This window comes from Vulpes vulpes, chromosome 7 (genome assembly GCF_048418805.1).
Source record: "Vulpes vulpes isolate BD-2025 chromosome 7, VulVul3, whole genome shotgun sequence".
Lineage (NCBI taxonomy): Eukaryota > Metazoa > Chordata > Mammalia > Carnivora > Canidae > Vulpes > Vulpes vulpes.
Window position 1 is genome coordinate 50,674,148 of NC_132786.1, and position 26,873 is coordinate 50,701,020.

General features: G+C 44.3%; 1 long non-coding RNA gene and 1 pseudogene across 1 annotated transcript; one reads left to right on the forward strand and one right to left on the reverse strand.

Annotated features, from left to right (window-relative positions):
* Positions 1-252: 252 nt before the first annotated feature.
* On the reverse strand, positions 253-2,162 carry LOC112934775 (RNA-binding protein FUS pseudogene; annotated as a pseudogene).
* Positions 2,163-9,481: 7,319 nt separating this feature from the next.
* LOC140599495 (uncharacterized) lies at positions 9,482-20,101 on the forward strand. Its single transcript, XR_012002381.1, has 3 exons — positions 9,482-9,784; positions 19,017-19,150; positions 19,818-20,101. It is a non-coding gene; the product is annotated as an uncharacterized lncRNA (long non-coding RNA).
* Positions 20,102-26,873: the final 6,772 nt, after the last annotated feature.

The following is a 26,873-nucleotide window of genomic DNA, read 5'->3' on the forward strand; positions in this document are numbered from 1 at the left end:
CCGCTCTGGAAAACAGTGTGGAGGTCCCTCAAAAAGTTGAAAATAGAGCTACCCTCCAACCTGGCAATTGCACTGCTAGGTATTTATTCCAAAGATACAAAGGTAGTGATCCGAAGGGGCACTTGCATCCCATAGTAGCAATAATCAAACTATGGAAAGAGCCCTGATGCCCGTCAACAGATGAATGGATAAATTAGATGTGATGTAATGTGTGTGTGTGTGTGTGTGTGTGTGTGTGTGTGTGTATGAATATTTTTTTTTAACTAAAACGATGGTTTTTAATGGGAACCAGAGGTATGGTTACAATTACATGGTCCGACACAAAAAACCCGTGGGTGATCAGGAGTTGGAAGGTTACAAAATAATGAGGATAACACTGGGTACAAGAAGAAAAGCTGTTGCAGAACCTCAGGAGCCAAGCTAATACGGCTTCTCCCTGCGATCCTGTCTGTGCTCATCCCTGGAGTCCATCTTGCCAGGGCCAAAGCCATCTCTGTCCCCACCACCCTGGCCCCCTCGGAAGCCCCCACGGTCCCCGCCTCGGCCTCAGTAGCCGCCCCGGTCATAGCCTCCTCTGCTACCACGACGATCATCTCCATAGTTACCCCCCATATGAGAGCCTCCTGGTCCCCCTCCTGGGCCATCTGGTTTAGGGGCCTTACCCTGGTTGCATTCATTCCTCCAAGAAAAGTTCATGTTCTCACATATAGGATTAGGACACTTCCAGTCACCAGCTCGCTGTTGGCCGCCACCACCACCATCTCCACTTGGGAATCCTCCCCGGCCACTGCCACCTCTGCCACCACCTCCATAGCCTCCACGGCCCATGGGTCCTCCTCGCCCTCGGCCTCCACGACCATTGCCACCACCCCGATTGAAGTCTGCTCGCGGAGTAGCAAATGAGACCTTGATGGGATTCCCAGAGAATTCTTTACCATCAAACCAGTCAATAGCTGCTTTAGCAGAAGGTGGGTCATCAAACGACACCGTGGCCTCTCCCTTCAGCTTGCCTGTTTCCCTGTCTGTGTACAGATTAATCATGGGCTGTCCTGTTTTCTTATTTGTCTTAATACCAATCTGCTTGAAGTAATCGGCCACAGACTCAGTTGTAACGTTTTTGCCCAAGCTTTGCACGAAGATGGTGTTGTTGTCTGAATTATCCTGTTCAGAGTCATGACGTGATCCTTGGTCCCGAGGGCCACCAAATTTATTGAAGCCACCACGGTCACTTCCGCCCATGCCGCCTCTGCCTCCACGGCCACCTCCACGACCTCTGGGTTCATAGCCACCACTGCTGCGGTTGTAACCACCGCCACCGCCCCGGCCGCGGCCCCCACCGTCTTGCTGGCCTCCCCCGTAGCCACCGCCACCACCACTCTGGTCCTGATTGCCATAACCGCCGCCGCCACCACTCATGGAGGACTGATCTTGGCCACAGTTACCTCCACCACCCCCTCCGCCACCACCTCCACTGCTACTGTTGTACTGGTTCTGCTGTCCATAGCCTTGAGGGGGATTATAGGAGCTTTGCTGCTGTCCATAGCCTTGCTGCTGTCCACTATAGCCAGACTGTTGGCCATAGCCCCCGCTCTGGGGCTGCCCGTAGCCGCTGCTCTGAGAACCACTACCATAACTTCCCGAGGTGCTGCTAGGAGCTGGCTGCTGGCCATAGCCAGGATAAGAGGACTGTTGCCCATAAGAGGACTGAGAACTCTGGCCACTGCCATAGCCACCAGTTGAGCCATATCCCTGGGGAGTTGACTGAATGCCATAGCCTGTGTTCTGGGTCTGTCCATAAGAAGAAACATAGCTGCTCTGGCCGTAGCCTGAAGTGTCTGCTGACTGACCGTAACCACTGTAACTCTGCTGTCCATAGGGCTGATTGCTCTGCTGGGAATAGCCTTGCCCAGGCTGGGTGGTGTAGGCCCCATAGCTTTGGGTTGCTTGTTGGGTATAGTCGTTGGAGGCCATGTCCGCGCACGCGCGCACAGGCCGGCAAGCAACAAGATTCCCTGTGTGTATGAATATTACTCAGCCATCAAAAAAATGAAATCTTGCCATTTGCAATGATGTGAGGATATTATGCGAAGCAAAATAAGTCAATCAGAGAAAGACATTTATATGATTTCATTCATATGTGGAATTTAAGAAATACAACAGAGGATCACAGGGGAAGAGAGGAAAAAATAAAACAAGATGAAATCAGAGAGGGAGATAAACCATAAGAGACTCTAATCATAGGAAACAAACTGAAGGTCACTGGAGGGGAGGGGGGTGAGGGGATGGGGAAACTGGATGATGGACATTAAGGAGCACACATGGAGCACTGGGTATTATATGCAACTGATGAATCACTAAATTCTACTTCTGAAACTAATAATACATTATATGTTAATTAATTGGATTTAAATTTAAAAAATAAAGTGTGCAAAAGGAAAGAATATAAAATATTTAATGTTTGCTGTTCATTACATGCTAAAGTAATGTTTTAGAAATACTGTATCAAGTAAAATATATTATTGAAATTAATTTCACTTGTTTCTTTTTTCCTTTTCTAAACGTGGTTACTAGAAGTTCTTTCCCCCACCCCCAGGGGAAATTATATTATTTATTTATTTTTCTATTATCCTTGAATTGGCCAGAAAGAGGATATTATTTCTTCTCATGTAAACTGCTCATGGAAAAATATTCTGAAAGCAGTAGCCATTTTGCCTGGTTTGAGGTTATTAGAAGTTTTTTTTTTTTTTTTAACATTTTGTTTATTCATGAGAGACACACAGAGAGAGAGGCAGAGACACAGGCAGAGGGAGAAGCAGGCTTCATGCAGGGAGCTCTATAAGGGACTCGATCCCAGGACCCTGGGATCACAACCTGAGCCCAAGGCAGACAGACACTCAACCACTGAGCTACCCAGGTGCCCCTTACTAGAAATTTTTAAATGATTTAAGTTATTCACATTATATTTCCATTGGACTGCACTGTTTTAGGTCAGTATGCTGCCTGGGTTTTAATTTATGGAATTCCATGATCTTGGAGTGTGCTCCTTCTAGACAGTACTGGTGTGCCAAGAGTCCCTTCTTCATTGCTGTCTTAGCAGGGTGACCAGTTCGTAATGACCCCTCCAGAGAAAAGAGGAGACGAGACAGACCTGACCCAGCTTACTGATTGGTCCAAAATGCCTGCCAGATATAAATACCTCCCCTCCCCCAATGTGGTGAGTCAAAGGTCATAAATCAATTAATAACTGAAAAGATAATAGAAACCCAACAATGGCCAAAGCTTGTGACCACAAGTGCTATGCAGGAGCTTCATCTCCTGGTGTCTTGCTCCTACCTATCCCCATGGTAAAGGGAAGGCTGGGAGGGGGCGCAGGGAGGGGATGAGGGAGTTGGTGCTTCAGCTCTAGAGAGGCCAAGAGCAAATGGGCGCCATCTCCCTTCTCCCTGGTGTAGACCTTGCACCTGACACAAGCCTATCCAGTCAGTCCTACCTGCAGTGACTTGAAAAAAAAAAATATATATATATATATTTAAATTTAAAGCAAATCATTACATTCTTATTCAGGTTCTTTATCATTGGCCTAGATGCCAATAAAGATATGATTAAAACGCTAACAAAATTCTTTTCAAATGATAGAATAATAAGAGATAAATTTGTAGGTTATTTGGGAACATGACAAATTTTACACCTTGAGAAAAGTGTAAGAGGAAGATATTCTCACCCTGTTAACTAAACTAGAACTGAAAATAAAGATTCAGATGTGTCCTGCCTTCCTGGCTGCTCTGGGTGCCATGGCACCCGAAAATTCTAAAAACATTCTAACACTCTCACCATCCTCCTTTCTGGGGAGCTCATTTGAACTCCTCTTCTTGTGCCTTCAGTCCTAGAGGTTTGAGAGACACTTGCCACACCCCCGACAAGCTCTCTGCTTGAATCACAAGATGCTGGGGGTCAGCCAAGCCTAAGTCTCAAGCCAGTGGCCCTGGTAACCTCACTGAGTGACCCAGGTTGTAACAGGCAAGAGCTGTAGTTCATAGCAAACCATCACCACCACCGCAAAAAGCAAACAAGCAAAAAACCACACAAACACACACACACACGAACCCAAAAATAAAACCCTCAACTTTCAAAATATGCAAAGTTCATAGCATCTTGTCAGGCCTTTGCTTCAGGTGTGACCTCATTATCCAGCAGTAGGAACTGGACCAGAGCAGAAATTATATTAAGTCACAGAGAGGGGGACGGTACTTTCCCCTGCTCAGATCAGCTAGCTCGTGGGGCAGTATTTGGGGGGAATCCATGACCTTTTAGCTTCCTTGCACTGAGTTCTCCTACGTTGAATGCGACAATCTAGTTTAAGCAGTAGTGTGTCAGAGAAGCCACAGACATGCTTCCTAGTCACATACTCTGGGTGGCAGTAAGTTATTCCTCAGCCATGCTGAGGTCGGAGGCCAAAGACTCCCCCAATTCCGCCATTTTTGTCTTATTTTTTGTGGATTTTCTGACAGGAAATGGGAATTTGGTTGATAATTACCAGGCATATAGATAAGGTTTCCTCGTTAAAGTCTCATAAAACCATGCAAATAAATCATTGCAAGTGGAGAGAGAAAGAAAATCTTCTGTTTAGACTTTTTTCCATGACCATTTAGGCCAATTATTTTTCCTCTTTCAGCTCAGTGACTTTATTTTCAGCAAGCATAGGGCTTGATAATCAGAGGAAAGAATTTAGAGACCTCACAGAACTTTTCTGATTTCAAGTTAATGGCTTGGTATGTCAAGGCCAGGCCAGGCCTAGCAGAATAAATTATGGAAGTGCAGCTGAGGAAACACAGTAGAGGAAACCCATGTAATACATGTCTGCAGATAGGATGGAAACATAAATAAATACTACAGTCTCAAGGAGATCCAAGGGGTCCATTTTGCCTGTCCCAGAGATCAAAGCTGTTAGGGTCACAGGAGCAGTGACAGTCCCGATAGAGACTCTACTAGAAATGGGAAGAGACCACCCTTCCCCACTCCCCCTGCAGGAGTGTGTCTTCCTTCTCTGAGCCCTTTGGCCAGCCTGTCGGTGCAGGTCCTTCTCTGAGCTTTCCGCCCCGTGCAGTGCAGTTGCTCCCAGGAGCTCCTCTTCGGGGATTTGCTAACTCAGCCACAGGTCTGGGGGCTTTCTGATATTTTTAGTGCAATTTCTCCAGCCCCATGTCTCAGCTTTGCAAATATTTTTGCTTTCTCCAGAGTCAGTCTGGTCAGCCGGTCAGAACAATGGTGTTACTGGATCAATGAATGCTAGCAATGGCCTTCAAGGTTTCACATAGGGTCCCCGAAAAATATCTCACCCTTGAAATGTTAAGACCATTCCCACTGGAGCTGGTGTCTGCAGCCTACTTCTTGATCAGAATGCCCTAGGAGAGGGGGGACAGGAATGCACTCTGAAAGTCAGTTACTAATTTCAGGCTAAAATGACTCCAGATTATTCATAAACCAAGTTATTAAAATGAAGAGACCCAGGGCAGATTGGTGTGTGGCAGGGTGAAAGACCCACCTGGTTTGTCAGGGATATAGGGTTTCCGGGAGCTCAGACCTTCAGTGCTAACGCCAGACAAATCTGAACAAGCTGGTCACCCTAGTGAGTGGACTAGAGACAGTAACTCGAACCCCACACAAGCTCGTTTTGCTCTTTTCTAAGACACTGAAGTACTTCTTAGCAACTGCCAAGTATTCGACTATAAGGAATTTGATGCAAGTCTATGAGTCTACTTCCTCACCTTCACTCAAAGTACAACGCACGCATGAAGCTCCAGCTGAAAGGCTCACGTGCCTCTACATGACTCTGTGACCACAACTTACCGTCTTAGTCTGCTCGGGCTGCTGTAACAAAATATCAGAGACCAGGGGGGCTTAGACAACAGACATTTCCTTCCACAGTTCTGGAGGCTGGAAGTCCAAGATCAGGGTGACGGCCAACTCGGTTTCCGGTGAGGGCTCTCCTCCTGGCTGCAGATGGCCACCTTCTCACGGTGTCCTCACTCGGCCTTTCTTCAGTGTGTGTGCAGCAAGAGAGAGAACGCTAGCTCTCTGGTGTCACTTATAAAGACACTAATCCCATCAGATCTCATTTGACCTCAATTGCTTCCTTAGGGGCTCCATTTCCAAACACAGCTACACTGGCGGTTAGGCCTTCAACATAGGAACTGGGGGAGACGCAAGCATTCAGTCCCTAACAGTTATGCCACTCAAGTGGAGGAAGTGACCGATTTTAAATCCCCATTCAAAAAGATCCGTTGAGAAAACGGACATGACAGCTTTTGCAGAGCAGAATGCCCTGGACAGGTTGCTCATACTGCGATGACTGGTGATGATGATCGATCATCAGGATGTTTCTCTCTTCTACTAAAAACACCCATTTCCTCTTGTCCAACTGTCTAAGTGTGCTTACCAATCAACGCCTTTTGTATGCTGCTTGTCATCTGCCACCTGTGCCTTCAAATGCCTCCCAGAATAGCCTCCCCTGGACCCAACCTACCCAATACTGCTGCCAGACATCCTCTGCCTTCACGTGCTCTGTCCTCCCTTCTCTCTGCCCTCATGCTCCAGGGCTGCAGCCAGAGGGGTGACTTGACGGAGAGAGAAAAAGCAGTGCCCTGGAGTCCAGAGTCAGGACCACACTCACCTTCTGCTACCTGGCAACCCCTCCAGTTGCACTGTCCTGCACATTTGAAGCTTCCAGTCGAGAAAGTTAATTTCTATATAATTGCGGAAAGCCTCCAATTACCCAGATAACTGTATTCCCCCTCAGTGTCATCTGATGAGATGTGCTTATTTTTCTCTTTTCGGAAGTTTTCTTGTGCTAAATTCAAGGGGGTTTTCACAGAAGGACTCCGCAAGTGTCACCAAATATAATGAGGAGGACCGTGGGCATCATCTCTCCATCATCTGGATCGAGCTTGTTACCTCGTCTCTAATTGAAAACATCCAGCCAAAAACATAGTCCTAAATCTAAGTGTCAAGAGCCCAGAGCAAGTCCCTCTGGATTTTTCTTTTTTTTTTTTTTTTTTTAAATTTTTTTTTTAATTTTTTATTTATTTTTGATAGTCCCAGAGAGAGAGAGAGAGGCAGAGACACAGGCGGAAGGAGAAGCAGGCTCCATGCACCGGGAGCCTGATGTGGGATTCGATCCCGGGTCTCCAGGATCGCGCCCTGGGCCAAAGGCAGGCGCCAAACTGCTGCGCCACCCAGGGATCCCAACCTCTGGATTTTTCATGTAAGTGACAATGAAACTATTTTTGTAGGTTTTCCAGCTATACTTTCAGGGCTTCCATCATCTGCCATGTATTAAATGGATTCCCTCCCTCTGTTAAGGGTTGTGTGCGACTCTGTAGAGGAACGATCTGTGTTCATTGCAAGTAGCTTAACTATCCAGATAAGGTACGCCTGCGGAATGTCGTGCCCGCTGTAGGGAATGTTGGATGACTACGTGAAGATTTGACTCTGCTATCTGCTCCTGCGTTCATGCTCTTCTTCATACTGGCTATGATTTCATGACTGATGAAACTGGGAAGAGCTATAAATAAGAATTCAAGCAGACAGGAAATGTTGGCTACTGATGGGAAGGTGTCTGGCATTCCAGCAGGCTCTCTGTTTCTCAGTGGATGAGGGTCGTACCCTGTGGACGCCACTGCAGGGTGGGTAGGCTCTCAGCACAAACAGCCTGTGAACCTGTTTGCCTACATTTGGACAGCTGCACCGCTGAACAGGCAGCAAGGCCATTCAGACCTTCCAGGCTGGCTGTGTCTACACAACATCCACTTGCTTACAGAAGTAGCACAATTCAGTCATGGGAACAAGATTTTTCAAAACCTAAATGTCGGGAAGGCAGACAAAAAGAGAAACTTTGGAGCAGAGAAAACCAGCAAACGCTGCTTTAGCCAGGTGGCCAAGGTCAAGACCAACAGTCATATATTACATTGAGATGTATCCTTAACATGATATGATGAAAATGGCACATTTGTGACTTTCCTTTCAAAAGTCTACAGCCCCAGTCTGATCATGAGAAAAACATCAAACAAATTCTAATAATGGGACACTCTGCTATAGGCCTGATCTGTACTCCTCAAAACTGTGAAGGTCATCAAAAGACAAGGACAGTCTGAGACACTGCCATAGTCAAGGGGAGCCTAAGGAGACAAGACACCTAGATGTAAAGTGGGATCCTAGATGGGATCCCAGAACAGAAAGAGGACATTAAGTAAAGCTCAGGTAATATGAATAAACTATGGACTTTAATTAATGATAAGTTAATACTTATTGGTTCATTGATTGTGATAAAGATGCCACACTAATGTAGGATGTCAGTAATAAAGGAAAGTCTATGAAGGGCATAGCATATTAGGGGAAGAAAGGAAAAAATAAAACAAGATGAAATCAGAGGGAGAGGCAAACCACAAGAGACTCTTAACTCTAGGAAACAAACTGAGGGTTGCTGGAGGGGAGGGGGTAGAGGGATGGGAGGTAACTGGGTGATGGGCATGTGACGTAATAAGCACTGGGTGTTACATAAGACTGATAAATCACCGACCTCTACCTCTGAAACCAATAATACATGTTAATTAATTGAATTTAAATAAAATTTAAAAATAAATCTGAAACTATAAAAATAAAGCCTAATAATAATAATGAAGTGTATATAAAGCAGTTGCGCTAGTTTGCCAAGGTGACGGAATGCATCAAAACTAAGTAAAACACTTATTTATTGATTGTGCCTCAATGAACTTTAAAGACACTATGCAGGCAGCCCAGGTTTTAGCGCCGCCTTCACCCAGGGCCTGATCCGGGAGTCCCGGGATCGAGTCCCACAAGGGGCTCCCTGCATGGAGCCTGCTTCTCCCTCTGCCTATGTCTCTGCCTCTCTCTCTCTCTGTCTCTCATGAATAAATAAATAAAATCTTTAAAAAAGACATTATGCTAAGAGAAATTAGAGAAAGACAAATACTGCGTGCTCTCACTTATATGGGGAATGTAAAAAGGAAAAAAATAAGCAGAAAAACAAAACTCACAGATACAGAGAACAGATTAGATGGGTGGCTGCCAGAGATGGAGAGTGAGGGGGTGGGCAAAGTGGGTGATGGGGGTCAAAGAGTACAAACTTCTGGGTACAAGATAAAGAAGTCCTGGGGGTGTGATGTACAGTATTGGGCAGCCGGGTGGTCAGGAGAATAAAAAAAATAACACCCCACACTTCAGTATGGAAGCTAAGGAGTGAGCACTGAATAATCCTACTAAGTTTAATTTTCTTTTTTCTTTTTTTAAGTTTAATTTTCTGACTTTACTTAATGTGTAAAATGGTGCTTTAAAGTAATTAGTGAAGGGGATCCCTGAGTGGCTCAGCGGTTTAGCGCCTGCCTTTGGCCCAGGGTGTGATCCTGGAGACCCGGGATAGAGTTCCGCCTTGGGTTCCCTGCATGGAGCCTGCTTCTCCCTCTGCCTGTGTCTCTGCCTCTCTCTCTCTCTCTCTTTATGTCTATCATAAATAAATAAATAAATAAATAAATAAATAAATAAATAAAATTAGTGAAGAAATCAGACACAAAGGTCCCCTACTGTATGCTTCCATTCACTCCTAATTTCCAAAGTGTCTAAGTCCACAGATAGAGAAAGCGGGTCAGTGGTTGCCAGGTGCCAAGGCGACAAGCGAACGGGGAGTGACTGCTGATAGGCCTGGGCTTCCCTCTGCGGTGATGAAAATGTTCTGGAACCAGACAGAGGGCGGAGATGACTGCACAACACGGTGAGTGTATGGAATGCCACTGGGTTGCTCATTCTAAAATAGTCTGTCTCCCGTTAAGTGAATTTTACCTCAATTAATGACAAAAAAAATTAACTTAATAATTAAAAATTTTTAATGCAAATTAATAGAACAGTGATATATATAATAGAACAGTTATATATATATAGTTTTATGATAGATAGATATATATGTATCATAAAACTGCAAATGACCTGCTTGCATAAAAGTCATTTTCATTTGGGAGGAAGAGCTCAGGAGGCAAGTGCAAGTCCTAAAGGGGGTGCGGGCACGGGACGAGGCCGTGGCCCGCGGGAGGACGCGATCCCGGGACCCGGCGGCCCGCAGGCCTGCGGGGTCGTGCGCAGGGACTTGAGGCCCGTGGTCGTCAGGGCCGTGGCTTGAAGGTGAGAGGAGAGGGCCAGGTGAGCCCCGGGGGGCCCTGCAGGGACTCCGCTCCAAGGCGAGCCCACGGCAGGTGCAGGTGGGGCGCTGGGGACCGGCCCCTGGCCCGGGGAGGGGGGTGCAGCTCCAGGTGAGGCTGCCGGGGCAACGGGGCCACGGGGCTCCTGGGGATGCTCCGCCTCTGACGGCAGGGCCTGGGGCATGGAAAGGACAGGCCGGCATCAGATTCCATCTTGTGCCTGGTGTCCCGGTTCTCCTTCCTTTCCAGCAGCTTCTGCAGCGGCTCGCAGCCCAGCAGGGGACTGCGGCGCCCGCGGGCTCAGGATGGAGGGTGGGTGCTGGGGCGCTGCGGCTTCACCTCCCTGCTCCCGGGCGCCCTTTGCTGGCCGCCGACCCTGGCCGGTGGTGCAGGGGCCCCACCCGGACGGTCACCCAGCCCCGCCGGGCCCCCCCAGGCCCCTTCAGGCCCCCCCCAGGCCGAGGCAGGGGCGCTCTCCTTTCCCAGGCAGGCCCCGCCTCCCCCACAGGGCCGCTCCAGGGGAGGGCCCAGCACCGCGGCTGCCTCCCAGGCTGCTCTTCCATCCAGACCCTCCCTGACCCATGTGTCCCCCCCGGGGGGACAGGAGCCGGCGCGTCCCCGCTAGTGGCCGCTATTACCGGCCTCGGAGCTCCCCCTTCTGTCCCTGCGCCCTAGCACCAGCCCTTGCAGGTGCAGGTCAGGAGGTAGATCCCCCAACTCTCCAGCACCTCCGAGGAGGACGAGAGACCCCGGAGAGCACGGGAGAAACTGAGTCTGGCACCTATTTAGGAAGCTGAGCAGGAAGCATTTATGACTCCCCTTCTGAAATGAGGCTCGGAGAGCACAAATGAAAGGCGGCCAGATACCTCTCTTTTAGACTGAAGATGGCAATGAGCTACAGTCAGATACAGGGCAGGAGGAAAACGTTGGCCCTGTACAGTAACGATTTAAAAAAAAATTGAACATGGAGCATACCTTTCTACTAGGTAGGATAGTGAAACGATGGAATCTTTTAAAAACGGCTTTTCGGACATTTGTTCATTTTTTTTTTTTTTTTTATTTAACAAGCATGTGTCACGGGTTTAAGTTGTGCAGGATTTTTTTAAAAAGATTATTTATTTATTTATTATTTATTTATTTACTTATTTATTTATTTATAAGAGACACAGAGAGAGAGGCAGGGACACAGGCAGAGGGAGAAGCAGGCTCCCTGAGGGGAGCCCAATGTGGTACTTGATCCCAGGACCCCGGGGTCACGCCCTGAGCCGAAGGCAGATGCTCCACCACGGAGCCACCCAGGCGTCCCCAAAACAGCAGGTTCTAACACACTTTCTTGATGCAGTGGCAACTTGCCACGGAACACCCAAACGGCAGACAACTTCTCATATACCTTTTCTGTAAGTCACTCTTAGGGGCTTCAGTGCTGATGCTTTAACTAAGGGGAGAGAGGAGTAATCAACCCCCTCCCCCTGCTTCTGTGCTGACATGGAGGGATGGCGACACCCCAGAATCTGGCCTTTCACGTGAATCAGGACTATCCTTCTGAGGGGCGTCATAGACTGGAACCGATTTTGCCATCATTTTGCAGCTGCCACGGGAATCTTTTTTTTTTTAATTTTTTAAAAAGATTTTATTTATTTATTCATGAAAGACACAGAGAGAGAGAGAGAGAGAGAGAGAGAGAGGCAGAGACACAGGCAGAGGGAGAAGCAGGCTCGAAGCGAGACTCGATCCCAGGATTCTAGGACAACCCCTAGAGCCAAAGACAGACACTCAACCACTGAGCCATCCAGGCGTCCCTTAAATTGTGCAGGATTAAGGAGGTAGTGGGAATACAGAGAGAAGGGTCTCTCTGCTGCCCCAGAACAACTCAACTGGGAAAGACTAAAGTGAGAAACACGGGAACAGTGTAGAGTCTCATTTTTTTATGAAGCTCAACAAATTTAGTTTAAAAATGTGCTCCCAATCTTGACAGCATGTTTCCCCTTCCAAGAGGACTTGTGTGGTGTTACCTGTCATTTCCTAACATGATGGTAATATAGACGACAGGATCTTTTAAATGCCTTTTTGTGACAAAATTGCAATTTGGTAATTTCTGCCAAGCTTTACAGTTTTTATTTTGAACAGTTATTAGTTGGTGAAAGCTCAAAGTCTGAGGATCATTGCATTGGTCATCTGTAACTAGAGTCATGAACTATTTCTCAATTTTCTCTCCTCTGATTAAATTGTGAGGGATGTGAGATGTGTTCACATGGATGTTTGCCAGGACAGCAAAGGCTACACTATAGTAACGGAGTAAGCCTACAATCTCAAAGGCTTAATGCAAAACCAAACTCATTAATTTCTTACTCATGTTACCCTTCCACCGTGGGTGAGCTGGGGGCTTTACTCCACGTAATCACTCAGGGACTCAGGCTGATGGGGGAGGCTCCACCATTTGGTACCTGCACATGTTTGTGGGAAATCTGTGGCCTCTGAAGACACCATGAAACGTGAGGAGACACCTGGAGAGTCACTCAGCGGCTCTGATGGCCAAGCCTAGAAGTAATCAACCTTGTTTCTAACCACATCTCCTTAGTCAGCTATGTAGGCCCAATGCGGGACTCGATCCCAGGATCCCAGGACAACCTCCAGAGCCAAAGGCAGACACTCAACCACTGAGCCATCCAGGCGTCCCTTTAGTTGTGCAGGATTAAGGAGGTAGTGGGAATACAGAAAGAAGGGTCTCCCTGCTGCCCCAGAATGACTTAACAGGGAAAAACTGAAGTGAGAAAGGCCCAGCCACACAATGAGAGGATCTTCAATACACACTCAATGTTTCTACTAAGCCAGGACTGTAATGTAAAAAAGAAGCTGGTCAAGTAAATAAGGCAAGACTGCAAAGTATTTTGATTACCAGGTGAAGGTGTTTGTACCCTATCTGAGAGGCATCATGGAGGACCAAGGGAAAGACCAATGTTCCAAGTGTGCTTTAGAAAATATAAGCTAATCCCAGCATGAAAGATAGGATTTCAAGAAGGTGGAGGAGTGAGGAAGACCAGTTTAGGTGTTGTAACAATCTTGGCATAATAAGAGCTGTGTCAGTGTTGTACAAGGAGGGTGAAAATTAAAGATGAACATTACATTTTCTGTAGATGATTAATTACATGGAATGTCAGGATTGGAAATCCAGATTTTGGAGTCTAGAGATGATATGTGAAACCATGAGAGCCTGTCAGGGGAGAGGGGAGAAGGGTTTACCCAGGGCTTAGGTGCCCCTTGGCAAGCAGTGTCTGATGGAGCTTGAGAAGTTGGCTCCCTCAAGAGAGGCAAGTGTTGGGCAGGCAAGATGTAGATTTGGGCACACTCTGGAAATTTTGTATGCACTCTTAGGATGGAAAATAAAGGGACTAAAACTAAAAGTCAAGATTTTTATTTCTGTATAAATTTAGGGCTGTTTGCATTTTCTAATTTATCTGATATGAAGATATGTTACCTTTATCATAAAATTGGACAGTCCTGGTTTCAGTTTAAAAAGGAAGAAAAAAAACAGGTTAAAAGCAAGTTTTCATCTCCACTAACTGTAAAACCAATCATTCTTCCCTGAAAATCACATGCTTCAGTCCTGTGACTCCTACCCTGGCACACCTCTCCTGGGAACCCAGCACCCAGGGGAACTGGATATGATGGGTTTGTGTGGGTGAATAACATACACACAGAGAGACATAAGCACAAGCAGCATTATTCTGGGCAATTCAATGATTCTGTCCGTCTTTATCAAATTACTCTCTGACCCATAAAGCGAATTAGCCTTACCACTGAGAACAGAAAACGTCATATCTACTGCATGGTCCGAGAAATTTCCCTTTTCTAGTCTTTCCAAACCCTCTCCTTAGGCCACCTGCCTCTGATCTTTATTTCATGAAGCTATTCTTTAAATGCCAAGTGCAAAAGTTGAGCTATGAGACATAAGACAAGTGTAACCCATTCAGAGTATAAGTGGACACATGAAATTCTTGTACCGCTATTAAAAAAAAAAAAAAAAAAGGCAGCAGCAGCAGCAGCAGCAGCTCAAACTAGGTGCCATACTGGCAGAGTTAGGAGCCATGTCTTCATATACAAAGGCTGACACTCTACCGAAAACACAATGTCTTGCTTCAAATTTGACATTCTTAATCCATGGGTCACTTTCATAGTCTCCGATATCAACACCCATGATAAATGTAAGTGATTAAAAAAAAAAACAAACATCCACTGACTTTGGATGTGATCAGATCAGAATGCACAACCTGGTAATGTCACTCAGTCATGAGTGACTTTGGGCAAGTCACTGAGTTCTCTGTGCCTGTTTCCTAACCTCTGAAATGCCAACAATGACCCCCCCCACTGTATAGGTCTCCTGCAACTATTGAAAACAGATAAGCAGATAAGCATGTTAAGTACTTAGCCCCATGCCTCACACATAGTAGGCCCTCCACCGTTGAGGAGCCCTCCTCAAAAAGTTTCCTTATAGATGAGAAAGCGAAGCCCCAAAATTTCAGTAACAGGACAGGGCTTAGCACAGGCAACTCTCATATGGCCCTGATTCTCTGAAGCTCCTGATGCTTGCTAGTAGATAAGCTCTTTCATACTGCAAGATTTCCTCAGTCTTGGACATCTGGGGTGGGGATGTGCAGAGAGCCCCGAGATACCAGGGTACCTAGTGTAGCAGCATGGCCAAGACTTCATCCAACCCTGGTCTAAAGGAAGAAGTAAAATTGGTCTAATAAAATACTTAGGAATAAATGTAACCAAGGCAGTGAAAGAAGCCAAGGAGCAAGACGGTCCTAGAGATGCCATCATCAGCCCCTTTGGTGTGATTTGCCCAGTGCTCTGGACACTAGGGCTCTGTCATACTGGGGATCCAGACATTCTAAGCCCAAGGCTGAATAGTCAACTCTTCTTCCTGCTTCTACTTATCCAAGGCTTCCACTGCCTAGGGCTCTGCTTACTGCCTTTGCTCTGCTTCTCTAAACTTCCCAGAAGGGGCTACAGACATGGCAGGCACCAAAGGCATCTTATAGGTAACTAAACCACACTCATTATCTAAGAATATGTCTTTTTTCATGGTGGTGGTGGTGGTGGTGGTGCAGGAGCATAGATAAAGTGTTTCTGAAAGTTATTGAACTTTAATGAAAGTCTAAAACTATTCAGATCCTTACCACAGATATAGAAAGGACCATAAGAAACTACACTATGAAGCTATATGACAACAAACTAGACAACCTAGAAGAAATGGACAAATTCCTAGAAACATACAACTTACCAAGACTGAATCATAAGGAAATAGAAACTCCTAATAGGCCAATTACTAGTAAGGAGCTTAAATCAGTAATCAGAAAACTCCCGACAGACAAAAGTCCAGGACCAGATGGGTTCATTGGTAAATTCTATCAAATGATTATAGAAAAATTAATACCACTTCCCAAACTCTTCCAAGATACAGAAGAGGAAGGAACACTTCCAAACTCATTTTATGAGGCATTACCCTGATACAAAAACAAGAATACTATGAGAAAAGAAAATTTGCAAGCCACATCCCTCATGAACACAGATGCAAAATTTTTCAACAAAATATTTTCAAACTGAACTCAACAATACACTAAAAGAGTCATACACTATGACCAAGTGGCATTTATTTCAGGGATGCCAGGATGTTTCAACCTCTACAAATCAATGTGATACACCACATTAACAAAATGAAAGATAAAAATGATCTGATCATCTCAATAGATGCAGAAAAAGCATGTGACAAAATTCAACATCCTTTCATGACAAAAACTCTCAACAAAGCGGATATACAGGTACCTCAGCATAATAAAGGCCATATTGACAAGCCCACAATTAATATCATACTCGATGAAACACTGCAAACTTTTCCTATAAGATCAAAAACAAGACAAGGGTGCCCACTCTCACCACTTTTATTCACCATAGTACTAGTAGTTTAGCCAGAATAATTAGGCAAGAAAAAGAAATAATCCAAATCAGAAAGGAAGAAGTAAAATTGGTCTCTATTTGCAGATGACATGATATTATACATAGAAAGATCTAAAGACTCCATCAAAAAACTGTTAGAACTGACAAATGATTTCAGTAAAGTTGCATGACACAAAATCAATACATAATAATTAATCGCATTTCTATATACCAACAGTGAACTATCAGAAAGAGAAATTAAGAAAACAATCCCATTACAATAGCATCAAAAAGAATAAAATACTTAGGAATAAATGTAACCAAGGCAGTGAAAGATATATACACTGAAAACTAAAGACACTGATGAAAGAAATTAAAGGAGACACAAATAAATGGAAACATATTCTTTGTTCATGAATTAGAAATCTTAATATTGTTAAAATGTTCACACTGTCCAAAACAATCTATGGGTCCAATGCAATTCATATCAAAATTTAGCCTTTTTTCACAGAAGTTTTTAAAAAATCCTAAAATTTGTATGGAACCACAAAAGACCCCAAATTACCAAAGCAATCTTGTGAAAGAACAAAGCTAGAGAAGCAATACATTTTCTGATATCAAGCTATATTACAAAGCCATGGTAATCAAAACAATAAGGTTTTGGCATAAAAACAAATACATAAATTAATGAAGCAGTACAGAGAGCTCAGAAGTAAATCCATGAATATATGGTCAATTAATTTTCAACAGAAGAGTCATGAATATACAATGTGGAAAAGATAGTCTGTTCAGTAAATAGACAGCCACATACAAAAGAATGAAGCTGGACCCTGATCTTGCATCACACACAAAAATCAACTCGACATGGATTAAAGACTTTAATTAAGACCAGAAACTGCAAAACTCCTGGAAGAAAACAGAGTAAAAACAGAGTAAGCTCCTTGACATTGGTCTTGGCAATATTTTTTTTTTATTTTTACACAAAAAGCAAAGTCAACAAAAGCAAAAATAAATACAAGCTAAAAAGCTTATGCACAACAAAGAGAACCATCAACAAAATGAAAAGGCAGCCTATGGAATGGGAGGAAATATTTGCAAATCATGTATCTGGCAAGGGGTTAATCTCCAAAATATCCAAGGAACCCATATAACTCGATAGCAAAACAAACAAACAAGCAAAAACCCCCCACAAAACCTCAATTAAAAAATGGGCAATGTCCTGAAGACATGCAAAAGGCCAACAAATACATGTGAAGGTGCTTACCATCACCACCTTAGGGAAATGCAAATCAAAACCAGGATGAGGTTATCACCTCACACCTCTTAGGATATCTATTATCAAAAAGACAAAAAATAATAAATGCTGGTGATGATACAGGGAAAAGGGAACCCCTGTACATGTTGGTGGGACTGTAAATTAGTATAGCCGCTATGGAAGTTCTCAAGAAATTAAAAACAGAACTGCCATGCGATCCAGCAATCTCATTTCTGGATCGTCCAAAGGTAAGGAACACATTATTTCGAAGAGGCATCTGTCCTCCTATGTTCACAGCACATTATTCACAAAATCTAAGAAATAGAAACAACCTAAGTGTACACGGACAGATGAATAGATGAAAAAAAAAATGGACACACACACAACAGAATATTATTCAGCCTTAAAAAAGAAGGAAGTCCTGTCATTTGCAAAACTATGGATGCAACTGGAGGCTATTAAGTGCAATCAGCCAGAGAAAGACAATTATCACATGGTATCACTTATATGTGGAATCTGAGAGAAAGAAGGGAAGAGGAGAGGAGGGAAGGAGAGGAGAGGGAACTAAATAATTAACTTAGAAACAGAGAGGAGAAAAGTGCTTTCCAGAGGCTGGTGTGGAGGAAAGAGGGAGAAGTTGGTAAAAGGATACAAACTTTCAGTCGTTGGATGAATAAGGTTTGATGATCTAATGTATGCTGACTGTAGTTGATAACATGACATTATATAATTGAAATTTGCTAAGAGAGTAGAATTTCAATGTTCTCACACGCAAAAAAGGGTGTGTGTGTGCATGTACCTATAGGAGGTGATGGATGCATCCATTAACTCAATGTGGGGGGTGGTGGAGGGGAATCCTCTCACAATGTACAGGTAAGTCAGATAATCATACTGTACATTTTCTCTTACAATTTTATTTGCCAGTACAGTTGGAAAATACAGTGGAAAAAATATTCAGATCCTTATTTATTCCTCTATTTGAGAACGTTAATTTGGAATATTCTGAAGTTGGCCACTCATTTCTCTGAGCTCATAATTAACAACCGTATATGCGGGTGACCAGAAAAAGAGCAGCTAACCTATTTCATATTCTATCTAAGGGCACCTGGGTGGCTCAGTCAGTTAGGCATCTGGCTCTTGGGTTTTGGCTCAGGTCATGATCTCAGGGTGATGGGATCAAGCCCCGAGTTGGGCTCCCCACTCAGCGGGGTTCTGCTTGAGATCCTCCCCTTCTCCCTCCGTCCCTCCCCTGACTTGTGCTCTGTCTCTAAAAATAAATAAAACTTCAAAAAAAATTCTGTCTAAAATTAACCATTCACTTAATTTTTTTTCTTTTTTTAACCGTAGGAAAGGTGATGGGCTAAAAATCTCTGAAACATAAAATAATAGTAACTATATGATTCTTTTCTTAACTTTATGATTCTAGGAAGTGATAACCACTTAGAAATTTTGAACCTTTTCCATTCTACCGGCCTTCACTGGGCCCTGATTTCCTTCGAATATCTCCAAAGACATTTGATTTGTTCAGTTTCAAGTATATACTCCATGTAAACTTTTATTCAATAAACTGAGTTAGAGAATGTCTCTCATCTGATTAAAATCCATATGGTCGACCTCAGAAGGCAGGACCTGGGATGTGATTCAATAAGAGAACATGGAATCAACCGTACGGAAGCACAGGAGCTCAATGAATACCTGCAGGTGCATGACTTGGCCAAGGGGTGAACCCAGAGTCCAGAACTCAGGAAAAGAGGTAAGGCCACGTCACCAGGGACTGGCAAGCTTGATGGGGGCCTAGGCCGTGAGGTGGGGGATGACAGGCAGAGGTGTAGTCACAGAGGTAAACAGGCTGCCATCTGTGGGCCAGGGGTCTGGCTGTCATTCCCTCACCCGGATGCAACTTCTCCTATATGATTCACTCTCCTTGGCTGTGAATTCTTTGCCCACCAAGCACTCTGCTGGTGGTTTATTTAAATTCTCAGGTAAAATCCCAACTGGAGAAGGGCCAGGGGCATAAGCATTCTCATCCCTGGAAAGAGAGAAATATTTGGGAAGCACTGAAAAAAAATATGTTAACTGTGAAAGAGCTTCAGAATCGGTACCAAGAAATCTCTATTTCCCCACTGTTGTTTCTTTTCATTCTCCGTCCAAAATGCCTACTGATTTCAGAGCCAGCTCTGAGCTTGGGGAAACAACCTGGAGGAAGACGAATAACCACAAAAAATCTGACTCTAGTCTCCAAACTGTTCTCCCTTAAACACTCTGTGCATCTGATTCCACCCCCCCCCCCCCACACACACATAATCTCTCTTAATCCAATTTAAAATCATGGTTTCTGTTCACTTTTCAAGAATTGTGTAAAATAAACATTTCAGCAGACATGACTGTATATTAGCTTTGGCTCCCCCGCTTCTTGACAGAACTGCTTCGCTGCCTTCCATGGTATGGCCTTCTAACCATGGGGTCCTTTGCGCAGCCGCAAGACAAACAGGAAGAAGGATGTGCATCACGGTCCACATATGTGAAGGGTGACATTTAGAAAGCTACTGCTCTAGCCCTGCAATGAGACAGCAATGTTAATTACCTTGCTCCTGGCATGGAAAATACTAAACTGACCTGCACAATGAGGACGTCAAACTGTCTTTTTTAATCCGACACCTGCACTGGAAATGCTAGGAATCTATGACACTTACAATTAAATACCTAAGATTACCAAACACAAGTTCAGACAGGGCTAATTTAGAAATTATTGTCAAGACTCACTGAGAACAGTCATAATTTGGGAGGGAAAAAAAAGTTTAAGACAGAAAAAAGCTCCACAGAGGGACTAGGTACATGGTTTCCCCATTTGGAAACTGAACTGAAAGTCAAAGACATTTATTTTACTTAGACTAAAACTCACAAAGATAAAAAGACACCTGAGAAGAAGAAGAATCTGTGGTACTGAGTCATTTCCTGGGCAGAGCTGCTATTTCTATGAAGGAGAAAGAGAAATATCTAAATACTGGATCTCCTTTTTTTTTTTTCCTGTTTTGGTAAAGAACAAAGATTTCACCTCTAATGTTTGGTGTCAAAGTAGAGTTTTTGCTTGACACTCATGTTGACATCTTTCTCCACATAAAATTGAGACAGGAAGTAGTAAAAGATGAAAGTGCCAGACCAAGAGGAAACCAAGATCTGTCCTAAGACATACTCAAACTTGATAAGCCTTGAGTATATCCCAAGTCATCCTTTAGAAAAGAAAAAGAAAAACTCAGAGAAGCACTTTTTATCTCTTAGAAATTATAGGAGATCCTTTGTCTTCAATACCTTACACCTGGCTCTCTGAGAATTCTGTGACCGGTTTCAAGAGATTGTCTATAGGAAATATCAGGAATCAGAATATGGGCAAATAAAGGGTTTACTGAACAAGATGTGACTGATAGAAACCAAAGCTATTGGAGTAGAGGAAAGATTAATTTAAGAACACTGCATGCAGCATAATGACAAACTAAAACCTGGCCAAGATCAGATAAATTTTCTTTTGGGAGGAAAAAAAATCCTGTGCATTAAATCATAAAGTTGAGTTTTTCAGTTCAGTAGCTCATGTTTGGACAATAGCAAGTTCAGGCTCATTACGAAGGTAGGTGTGGTGCTGAAGCAAGGCTGGGGAGGGGGGAGGATTAGAACATGAAACCTCCTGGCATCTGTTAACCAATGACAGCTCCATAAACGCCTAGGAAAACAAACAGGCTGAGGGAGGCATGACAGGTGAGAGGCCAGTCTTGTCTTTGAGAGTTTTACATGCAAAAATCCCAGCAAGGAAACAAAAAAAACTAGACAGACCTGCCCTCCAGAGAGGTTTTCTTCTTTGCAGAAGGGGCAAACTGACCTGGGACACACGAAGGTTGGTGTCCTGGCAGCCAGGCTGCTTCCCCATGATAAACCATTAAAATGGAGTTGCTACTTGCTCCTGACATTCCTGTGACCACTTTAAAGACACAGTCTCTCAGTTTCAATCCTCAGATTACCAGCTCAAATGTCATACACGCCGAGCGTGCCTGGGGCTGAACTGTAAAGCAGGCCAAGTTCGTTTCTTGGGTGGCCCTGGCTGTTTCTGTTGGAGCTGTTCGCACGACATTTCCTTCCTCTCTGCCTCCAAATGTGCTGGGGTCTGCATGTGACGCTCAGAATGGTGGTGATACACTCAAGGGATGGATGTGCAGGTCTTGAGCTGGCACTGGGGCCCCTCACTGCAGGCACAGGTAGAGGGTTCCTCTAGAGAAAGAGTCATTTGGGGGGAGGGTGTGGGGAAATCAGTCATTAGGGAAGGGAGCCCATCTTCCAACTTTGAACCTGGGATTTGGAAGGAGAGCCTCAGACAGGACAGAGACAGGGACCCCGGTTCTCTGGGCCAGGGATCTTGACGGATGAGTACGCTCTCTGAAGACAAGCCAAGAACTGAAACTAAAGAACCCAGACAGGGTGACCCAGTTTGGGTCTTCGGAGCTGGAAAGTAATTAGCTCAGTCTTTGAAAGTAGGGCTGTTCTAATACTCGTATGCACTTCGCTTTCTTCTCCATCTGATTCACCTTTTAATGGTGTTTGAAGGGTCCCAGCCTACTGTAGCTGGATTAAAGGGAACACACGGAGAAGGCAATGGCATTCAGGCTGGGCCAAGGACCTTTAAGTGTGTACAATATGCCTCCAGGGCCAGGCACAGAGACAGAGCTCAATGAAATAAAAGAATCCCTACAGAAGTTGAATCCTTTATGAAGGGAGCCAGCTCTCCCTCTCTGCACAGAGTCTCCTTCTGCATCCAAGCCTTGATCCTGGATTGGGATTCTGGATTTTGTTTTCTTAGGGGAGTGGTGATCTTTCATTTCAAGCTCTCTCCCTACCTCCTCACAAAACCTGCTCCTAAGAAAAAAATCACAACTATTTCTTCAGCAAACACATACTTGAGGCTTACTGGGGACTAGGCTCCAGGTAATGTTCTGGGGGCTACAACACAGCAGTACTGAGGACCTGCCCACAGGGAGCCCACACTCCCACTGGTAAGTGCCACCTCTCCAAGCTAGATCTATTTTTTTTTATAAGCTAGATCTATTCTAAGCCTTATCTCTGATTGTAAATGGAAGAATTGTATCCTTCCTTATGGGAATATCTGATGTCAGTTTGGGGCCACTTTTCTGGACCCTTAGATCTTTGCAAGGCCAATTTTGGGCGCAGATCCCACTGACCAGATTCTTGTTCACTGCCCTACAACACTGATCCAATGTACTTAGCACGTGACCAGGTGACTTGATCTGTTTCCCTGTGAGTAATCAACAGGCAGAAACTTGTTGCGCCTCAACCGCCAGGCTCTTGACTGCACCAAGTTAAATCTCCTAACAACTGTTTTAACAATGTCTTGCCCACTAACAAATAGACACAGTGTACACAACAGATTTGGGGTAATAAATTATATTAAATGACAATGACTTTTCTAGCCCTTGATAAGATAAATACGCTAATAAAGTCTTATTCTGAAAAGACAGAGTTAAAAAAGTAATTGTTTCCCTCCAGCACTGCCTCTCTGAAAGGCATCACCCAGACTGGGAAAAAAGGCAGAACTTGAAAATAAAACCCAAAGGTATCGTCACCATAGATACTCAGCGAAAACCAGGATATCCCATCCTCCTGCGAGGAGAGTCCCAGCCTCCCCACCTTCTGTGGAAGCCTTTCTGCTTTATGCCAGCACCAGGCCATCTCAGCCTTGGGCTCAATGCCCAGGCTACCAGTACTTCTGGGCTTATAAAACCCGCAAGTCAAAGGGAAAATGAATTGCCTTAAAAATACAAAAGTAAGACGATCTAACTGAAATGAATTCAGGTTCAGTTATGTATCTATTGTATTAGTTGCTAATACAATATAAAATAACAATGGACTGGGGGGCTTAAACCCAGAGGTGCATTTGTCTCATAGCTCTGGGGGCTGGAAGTCTGAGATGGAGGTGTCAGCAGGGTTGGTTTCTCCCGAGGCCTGTCTCCCTGGCTTACAGATGGTCATCTTCTTCCCAGGTCCCCATAACCATTTTCTCTGGGTGTGTTTGTGTCCTGGTCTCTTCCTTTTATAAGGACACCAGTCATGTGTCCTACATGGGATTGCAACCCATCCACATAACCTCCTTTTCCTTTAATGACCTCTTTAAAGGCCCTACCTCCCAAGATGGTCACGTGTGAGCTCCTAGGGGTTGAAACTTCAACACATGAACTTTGGGGAAACTTGATTCTGTCCCTAATATTTATAAAATACATGATGTCCTTGTGATTATTAAATTTAGAATTCACAAACGTTTTTATTTACTTGAAACAGTTTGTAGGTTAAAAGTTCTTACTTCAGGGGATCCCTGGGTGGCGCAGTGGTTTGGCGCCTGCCTTTGGCCCAGGGCACGATCCTGGAGATCCGGGATCGAATCCCACATCAGGCTCCTGGTGCATGGAGCCTGCTTCTCCCTCTGCCTATGTCTCTGCCTCTCTCTCTCTCTCTCTCTCTGTGTGACTATCATAAATAAATAAAAATTTTTAAAAAAAGTTCTTACTTCATAAGGATTCTTGGGTATTCCCAATGATTCTTTAAAAATTATGCCCAACCGTAAATTAGATAAATTACGGAAGTGTTCATGGATGCAATTTGAATTTCCAGCCCATGCTTCTCTTCCAAGCTTTCCCTTGTGAAATCTGTCTGTCTGACATTGGGTGTCCGCGTGACATCTCAACCTCAGCAGGTGCCATCCCCTCACACCTGCTTCTCATGCCACTTTCCCTGGTCCCGATGGCAGCTATATCAGTTGCTCTGGTCAAAAGCCATGGAGTCCAATTCTGGATCCTGAATTTTCTCTGAACCCAAAGCTGATATGTAAGGAAATCCTGGCGGCTCCAACTTCAAAGTACACTGACATGTCCACATCTGTCACACCTTCCGCTGTGCTGGGACAAGTCACTGCTGTCTCCTGCCTGATTACTGCTGCCGTCTCCTAGAGGGCTCTCGGCTCCTACCCTTGATGCTCTATGGTCTATTCTCAAAAGAGCCACCAGAGCAGTCCAGGCAAATGTAAGTCTGGCCATGTTAAATCTTGTAATGCTCTTCCACTTTACTCAGAGTAGAAGCCAAGGCCCCAGACCAAGCTCCACAGTCCACAGTGTCCTGGCTTCCTGCTCCCTCTCAGAGCCCATCTGTAGCCCACACTCCCCCCTGCCCAGGCACAAGGGCCTCCTTGCTATTTTTCCACATCAGGGAGCTCTTGCCTTGGCAATTCCCTCTGCTGGGAACAGCCTTCCCCTAGACGGAGCAAGGCGGGCTCCCTGACCCCCTTCCAGTCTCAACTCAGCTCTAACTTACACTGGGAGACTTACCTTGACCACCACATTGCGACTGGTAGCCTGTCACCATCCCCTCCTTGGGCATTCCAAACCTCCCTTACCCCAGTCTGCTCTGCCTTCCTCTTCTTGCCTCTAACATGCCATCTGCTTATTAGGTTTATTGCCAGTGCTGCCCCCAGATGCCCACTCCCCATTCAAGGTCGAGTCCATGTCTTATTCACCAATGTATCCCCCTTACCTGGGCTCAGGTCAGCCACACAGCTGGTGCTCAATAAATATCTGTTGAATAAATGAGTAGATTGGTGAATGAAAAGTACAGAATTCTTTTCAACAATACATCAAAATTGGTATGTAATGTAAGATAGGGAGGATTTTATGTTTTTTAAAAAATTTGGGATCCCTGGGTGGCGCAGTGGTTCGGCACTTGCCTTTGGCCCAGGGCGCGATCCTGGAGACCCGGGATCGAATCCCACATCGGGCTCCGGGTGCATGGAGCCTGCTTCTCCCTCTGCCTGTGTCTCTGCCTCTCTCTCTCTCTCTCTCTCTCTCTCTGTGACTATCATAAATAAATTTTAAAAAAATTATTTATTTATTTATTTATTTATTTATTTATTTATTTTACAAATCCTAACAAACTAGTGTATCATTTTCTAATTGCAAAGACAGCCATTCACCTTCTTCCTATTTCTCTACTTAAATAACTCCAGGATTCATGTCTCTTCCTCAGCATCAGGTATTTTCTGGACAATTCCAAAAAAAAAAAAAAAAAAAAAAACCCAGAAAACAAAAAACTTCCCACAAACACATCCTTCTGGAGCCAGACAGCTTGGATTTGTACCCTGGCTTCATTTTCCTCATGTGCACAATGTAACAGTAGCTATCCCATGTGGCCATGTGAGGATTAAAGGAATTAATTAATGCAAATTCCCTACAACAGTGCCAAGCATATAATAAGAACTATCTAAGTCTTAGTTATTTTTCTTCTCAATATTATTATATCTTGAAGAGATTGGTTTGTGAGATAGAACACTGTGTTACTTTAACTTGGTTTTAAATTGTACTATTGACCAATCAATGTAACCAAAAAATAAAGCAAAAACAAAAATAAAAGTTCTCTCTGTCTGCATCACACAAAATACCCGGACAGGTTTTCACCAAATGTGAAATGATCTGACTTAAATATAGACTCGGTGGCATGGTAAAAATTCACTTTGGAAAAATGCCAAAGGAAACTTCAAAATGATAGGCAGCCTTTGTCCAGAACGGCAGAGACTCCAGTATAACAAAAGTCTCATTGAACTGAAAATTAGGAGAGACGTGCTACAAATATTAAGATGCCACCGACAGAGAAAATCAGAGACATTCTGAATATAAGCCCTCAACTGTGAGTCACAAGGGCAAACACTCCTAACTGCAGCTACTGAGTTGTGCTCCAGCTACTTCTCCCATGAGTGACTCCATGAAGGCTGATCTGGGTGAGACAGAAGGACCTATTAAATAATGGTTACTGCTTCTGCAAAGCAACTCCAGGGAGATCATGTAGCAGGTAAAAATAAGTCAGTCCCTTTGGGGAAAAAAAAGATGTGAAATTATTCACTCAACATGAAGTCTGAGGAGACTTATGGCAGCTTGGTGAAGCACAGGCTTTTGGGATCTAAGGTCAACTGCCAAGTAAGGGAGAGATTTAAAACAACTTTAAAATCCTAAGTGACTTTAAAAATGATCATTTTGCAACTCAGAAAATTAAGAAATTGAAAGGTTAAGTCCATAGCAAAAAAAAAAAAACTTCTGTCTCTTGAGAAACTCTGTAATGTAAGGATAATAAAAGATTAAAAACATATTAACCTAGAGTGTTAAAGAGAGTAGAGAGGGGCTACCTGCAGATGAGTGATTTCAACAAAATTCTGTTAAGGCAGCCAGTCCGTGGAGACATGGTGAGGGAAGCCTGCAAGGTGGAGGAAGGAGCAGCACCGTGATCACTCAGGGGCATCTGCATCAAAGGAGAAGTGGTTTGCCCCACTGGATTCCTCAGAGGCTTAGGGACTAGAGACTACAGTGTGGCAAAAGTAGGAGTAAAACTTGAAACAGAAAACAAGTGGATTTTTTAAAGATAAGTCAATTAAGCAATCAGTG